This window comes from Gallinula chloropus (assembly GCF_964237585.1).
Source record: "Gallinula chloropus genome assembly, chromosome: 7".
Lineage (NCBI taxonomy): Eukaryota > Metazoa > Chordata > Aves > Gruiformes > Rallidae > Gallinula > Gallinula chloropus.
The window spans coordinates 18,065,580-18,072,368 of NC_140092.1; positions in this window are offsets into that span (position 1 = coordinate 18,065,580).

Sequence of the window (6,789 nt, forward strand, 5' to 3'; positions counted from 1 at the left end):
CTGTGAAGATTTCAGTACCCGAAGAGCTGCAAAACGCCTCTCTACAGCAAGGAAAGCAGCATCTGGGCCATGCGAATCCAGGCGGGATTAGTTTTTGTTCCCAAGGCTCAGGTTAAGCGGCATTTCGCATCCCAGCACCTTACAGACACACGGGTTACAGAGGTGAGAGTGGTTCTTCTCTGGGCACATGGTGCCTGCGTTAGCTCGGTAGGAAGTATATGGAGTATGTAAAGTTTGTGAACACTGGTGTATTAAAAAAAGCTCCAAGGTTACTGTTTAATGGAAATACATGTAATAAATCCTACACTGCCCGGGGCTGGGAAAGCTTGAGGAACTCCAAACGCAGACTTCATGAAAAGCCAGTTTCAAAGACTTTGGGGCAGGCAATGCCTCTAAATTTGATAACTAGTGCTAGAGCCACTTAATTACCCAAACCCATTTTCTCTTCCCCTCCCCCCTAGTTTAGACTAAAAGTATCAACAGGAAATTAGAAGAGACAATTGTATGGTAAGGCAGAAGTTTCAGGGGAGGTTTCTTTCTTCTTCTTCCTCTCCCTACCGCACACCCACCCCACGTATCGGATCGATGAGAAACGGAAAGGCTCAGTCAATAGGTTAACAATTATTTTATTAGTTTATAATACATACAACTTAAGAAATGCTTTAAAAAAATTTATATTGGAGTCCATTTCAATTCTGGGTCAGGTCAGGAAAAAAACAATGCTGATGTATTAAATAATATTCTATAATCCAACAATAGATTAACTTCAGTAATTTAGCAGACATGGTTAAATACTCTTAAATATGCATATATACAATTGTGCAGCCTTAAAAAAAAAAGAAATCCTTTTCTTCCTATCTTCTCCTCCCAAAGCCGTGCGCCCTGTGAACAACATAGTACTGGCCTCTAACCTTTCAGTCTCTCACACAGACTTAAAATATTTCAAGAGGAATGTTACAATAATGGAAATCACTGCAACCCTATCTTTCAAAACCCTTTATGAGAGGAGATGCCCAACAGGCAACATTTCCACCATCTCTCCATAAATAGCAGCTTCCTTAATATCCAGTTATAGGTAAATTATTGCTTACACATTTCTGCCCAAAATGGCTTTTTAGCATAGTCCAAAATATTGTTTGCATTCTTAAAAGGTAACTTACTATTACTCTCTATGCTTAACAGGTATTACCTAAGCACATAAAAACCTACGCTTTCCTCTGCAAATTCTTTTAAAGCAACATGAATTACATAGGGCTAATTTAGCACACAACATTTAGGCACTGCGTTGTGGATTACTGTCCTATTTTAAATTTATGCTTGGAATCGGTTTCATATTCTGACTGCCAGAACAAGAACTGAGTTAAACTTTTGAAGAGGGGAGCTACTCTGCATTCCTCGTTATCTTGCTGAACCAAGCTGCTCACTGGCAGCATTAACAAGTAGGTACACCACATATCCTAACAACTTCGCCTGTTGCAAGCACAGAAGGATCAGAGATAAAGAGAGGGGATGAGCAAAATATGTATACTGCTACAATTAAATCAGTGTAACCATAGAGTCACTAAAAATATCAGTTCTGTTGCATTAGGGTATCATATTGAAAAATTTCTAAACATGTTGTAAAAAAAATAAATTCACAAACCTAAAACTAAACAGAAAAAAAAAATTGTAATCTAACTACCAAGTCTAGTTTTCAACATGAGGCAGCATAGCTTTAATGATGAAGTGAGAAATGGGGAGCAGGGGGAGGGGGGAAGCAGCATGTTTCAATAAACATTATAAAATCAACTATCTGCCCTCCAAAAGTGAGCATTTGTCAATGGTGCCCTTCTCCGCAAGAGCTACAACTAGCTACAAAAGTCTCACTCACTTACCTGAACTTAAATTATCCTATCTGGATCCTACTCCTGGGCCTTAGATACTGTCACATGACAGGAGCTGTCTGGACAAGTGAAGCATTTTCTTTGGAAACAATTAGCTGTCGTTACAGGCTCCAGCTTAGGGAAAATCTGTTCTGTACTCGCTGCGCAGCTCTCATCAGCGATTCCGTTCTGGCGTGGATATTTTACACTCAGAGATGCTGAGTTTAGAAGGAAGCTTACCTCAAAATCTGCACACTAGCAGATCTGTCTACCAATTAGGGCATAAAATAAATTAACACACTTGCTAAAATAAAACATGTAATACAAATTAAGACACTCTGTAGAATTACTGAAAATAATTGCTGTTCAAAACTATTTTCCATCACACTGAGAATTCCAAACCTAATCCTCAAGTTTTATCTTTTGGGCTGTTGCTTCTCTGAATTCCTATGTTTCATCCTTTACCTCACTAAAGCCTTCCTAGCAGTCTGTTATATTTCTGGAAGTCAAGCATTTACGAATCTGTAAAAAAATAATCATCTTAATGAAATAGTAATGAGCTAAACAAAGAAGATTTTTTTTTAAAAGGACATCTTCCATGAAAATGGTAAGATTTAGTTCATATAAACACATCATCCAGGTGTCATGCAGTGGAAATAGATGCACCAGCACAACAAATGTCAACATACAAGTCCTTGCAAGAAACATTTTTTTTAATTAAAAAAAATAGTCTCTAATTCAGCCCATGCTGAAACATCAGTGTGCAAAAAGATGAGGTTCAAAAATTAATGAACTGCAAAATACTGTTAAAAAACCCAAATGGTTATCTGTAACTAATGAAGAATAAATGCATGAAGCTTTCAGCAAAGTTTTTGCTTCTACAGTACTTCTCCCCTTGAAATTTTTCCACTTCCTTAAGAATGATACCATTTTCTCATCACAAAATACCCCGGTTCACCCAGCCCACAGAGAGAACTCTCAAGGAATAAACATGGGAATTAGGAAGGTAGCACCATTAGAAAAAACCACGCTAGCCAAACCAGCAAAACCAACTTCATTTATCCTTATCCAACACCCTCTGACATTCCAGCAGCCTAATAATGCAGGGCACAGGGAGCTCTCATAGCTGTACATTGGTAACATTCATAATGGTCATGCATATTACAATCAGAAGTTTGTTAGGGTGCCGTTTGCAAAGTAAGCCTTCATGCAGACAGGCATTCAGCTCATTAACTCCATGTTCGTATTTCTTATTAGTCCCTGAGAAGTTAATATTTCTACCTACAATATGGCTATTAAAGGCATTGTAACGATCATACACTTAGCTGTTTGTGATGGAAATGCAACGTGGCTTTAGGGAGAAGAAGCAGAGAAATTACAGCAAATTAGCAGTGATGAATACAGATCTTATTCCTAAAATGCTTTCTTTTCCTAAACGAGGTTGCTGAAGAGCAACATAAATGATTTTAGTCACGGATACAAAACTAGCCAGCTCCACTTAGGCTTAATAAGTCGCTACTATGAATCCAAGACATTTGGGGCTCTGAGACCTCTCTAATTGAGCATTTCCTTTACATAAAATCATCTGGATTTTGACCTAATGTAGGGTCATCATGATCCTTCTTTTAATTACTCAACAACAGTGCTGGGAGAACTTAAAAGAACCAGGGATTTTCTTCGCTTAACAAGTCTTTTGCCTCTTCAATTAAAGTGATCTCTTTAAATTGTTCAGAATTCAAATGGGGGTTTTGGTGGACAATTTGCATTATTGCCAGCTGCTCAAAAACCATAAGCTAGGGCTCCCAAAACAAGGGGGCCGATTTAAAATTAAGACTTTGGGGTGGGGGCTGTAGGGAAGGGAATAAAGACAAGTTCTTTTTCTTTCCTTCTTGCTTTTGAACAGTTACAGATTGCGCTTTAAAGCTCTTCCCTACAATCTTCAGGGATAAATAATGACTTTTATGGGGAAAACAAAAAAGAAGAAGAGAACTGACTTCTAAGTAAGCAAGTATCTCAGAAATAGAACATTATGTTTAAACACCGTGGTCTTAACCTTTACCACATAAGTATCATTTAACAAATCAATTTAGAGATTATCATTTACATCTAATGACTGTTAAAAGTTTTTACACTCTTACTCTACTTTCGGGTATCGTGGGAAATTGTGGATCTGCATACAGATTATTAAAATGACTCCTACTGAGCCATTACAAAAAAATTACTGATTCTGTGTAACCTATTGCTACAAACATTTTAATTTCTGGTGAAGTTTGCCAATCCCAGTGTAAACTTTGAATCCTAGCTATTTAACAACTGATGTGCTCTACAGATTTCTTCATATAGTATCAGAGAGAAAGCTCTTCTCCCTCAGGATTCATTTCTACCTACCACTAAAAGGTTAAAAATAATTTATTTCTATTAAACTACAGTTAAGAAAGAAATCTTTCTTGGCCAGTTAAAGGCCACTATGCCTACAAATAATAACTAGCTTTCACATGGAGCTATTTATTGATGCCTTTGCCATTGTTTTTTGCAGGCTAAGGGTGAAACAGACATAATTAGCATCATTTGTTAAATGATGGTACCTCATGGGTACCTAACTCTTACCATTCAAGCAAATTAGAAATAGGCAAGATTTGCTGAGTTGCAAGAAGCTGAACAAGTTAGTACAATGTAATATTTATTTCAGCATTGAGTAGGCTATCTCCTGGAAGTCCTATTACAGCTTCTGGACTGCCCAAACTGTTGCAACTTTATCCTTTGACAACTGAACAAAAAAAGGTAACGCATGTCTTCTCACTAGCACACAACATAAATAGATTTAGTATTTTAGAAACAACATGAAAGGAAAATCCTGATGACTGCTGCAGGCATTACATAGTTGATTAAAGCTCCTGCCATGTTCGATTTCTATCACTGTAATTAATGAATTGAAAGGGATTGTCTGGAAATGTTTTATAACATTCTTACTAGGTGAGTGTACTGCCTCATCAGGGGAGGAAGAATTTTGAGATTAAATCACCTACATATACACAAGCAGTTTCTCAGTTGCATTTTAAGTCAAAGACATTGTTTTAATAAAAAATCAGAAAGGCTTTAAGAGGCAATTAGCCTGGGCCTCCTTACTAAGGGATTTAACTTTTTGTTTGCTCAGAGCTTTACTTTGAACCCCTACACCACACACAAGAATCCTTAGAAAGAAAGCAATAGTTAAAATACAGAAATGCCTGCTAACCAAGTAGCTGACTGCAGATGCACCTAAAAATGGACAAGATCTTAACAGTGCTACGACTTATGTGGAAGCTTTACTAACAAGATACTCTTGGTAAACCTGTAAGGCATTCTCTAGTCACTTCTCTGGTTTCAGCACACATCACACGCAAATTAGCTTTACTACAGGTAGATTTGGGTGCTGCTGGCAAAGTAGTTGTGTCACAGAACACAGTATGGGAAGTTTGGGTAGTAAACTAAGGCAAATAGCTCACGCTGAATGCAGTTCTGCTCTGAACGTACCACAAGCCATACCCAACCTATCCCTCCACACTAATGAGCTAACATTGGAAAACTGCAACCTTGACACAAATGTATCTATGCAGTCAACTGAGAATTTAGATAGTAAAATCTAGGCCTTGTATGATTCAATATTTATTTTATTGAAAACTGCACTTGAAGAAATCAGCACATACTTCTGGCCATCAGTATTTTCACCAGTTATCATCTCTGTTCAGCTCCAACCCCTCATCTCTGCAGCTCCAACCTCTAACAACCTCAACTGCCATCAATGTTGGGCTTCTGGCCGCCCTCGCAGGCTGAAACTGGTCCAAGATTGTAGAGTAATACTCTTGTCTGAGAGGAGGGGTGCTGCAGTACTAAAAGAGGCTGAAATTCATTTTATATAAATATAAATATAACCAATTACTTTGGAGACATACCGTTGTGGGACCCAGAAGACTGAGGTGGCACAAAACCAGTGTTTGTTAATTAAAAATCCTACTCCATCAAGTCAAAGAACCACCCTTTAGGCTTGTATGAAGAACACAGCCCAGCTATTTTCCAAGTAAACGGCAGGAATCCAGACAAAAGTTGAGGAAAGGATGAGTTTCAGGAACAGATACAGAAGGTTTGTATTTAAGGAAACTTAAAACTTTCTAGACCACTCCCACTATCAACAGCTTAGGAATATAATACTCACTAGAGAATATTTTACAGAGAATAAATATTTTGAAAACATAGAAAAATAGTTCACAGCATCAAGGTACCTGTAATATATTACCTTGAAATAAAACTTGTATTTAAAAGATTAAAAAGAGATTATTCTTGTAGTGGTATCAACTTTTCATTCATACAAATATTAAGCAGAGTATATCTTTTTTTCATATATTCACATTATTGCTTGCTACCATAACTGTACAAGGAACATACTCTTAATTTACATTGATGGTCATGTACAGGAATTTTAGATATCTAAAGCAAACTTAAAAATATGATTGAGTTTCAATCTAAAAAAACAAAGAACTGTGTGAAGATATGTACAACTAAGATGTAAGTAGAATAAACAAAATACAACTGGCCTGACCCAAGCATATATCATATATCCAGTTTAAAAAAGTCTTTCCCTTGTGCAGAAAATAATCTTTGTAAACCAAAATGAGCAGAAGGGTACAATAAATAATTATCTAACACATTTAAATTTACACAGTTGCCCAATGTACCCTGCCTTGAATATATTTAATACACAGTATCTGCATTTGCATCTGGAACCATACTGTTCAAGATTTCTTGAATAACTTTTTTCTGCTTACATGGCTTTAAAACAAAGTAAAAAAAACAACCCAACATCCAAACTCTGAAAGGTCCTCTCCTTCCCCACCCTTGTGTACAGGATCTGGTAAACAGGGATAAAGCTGATACATGCCATTAGCCTGAT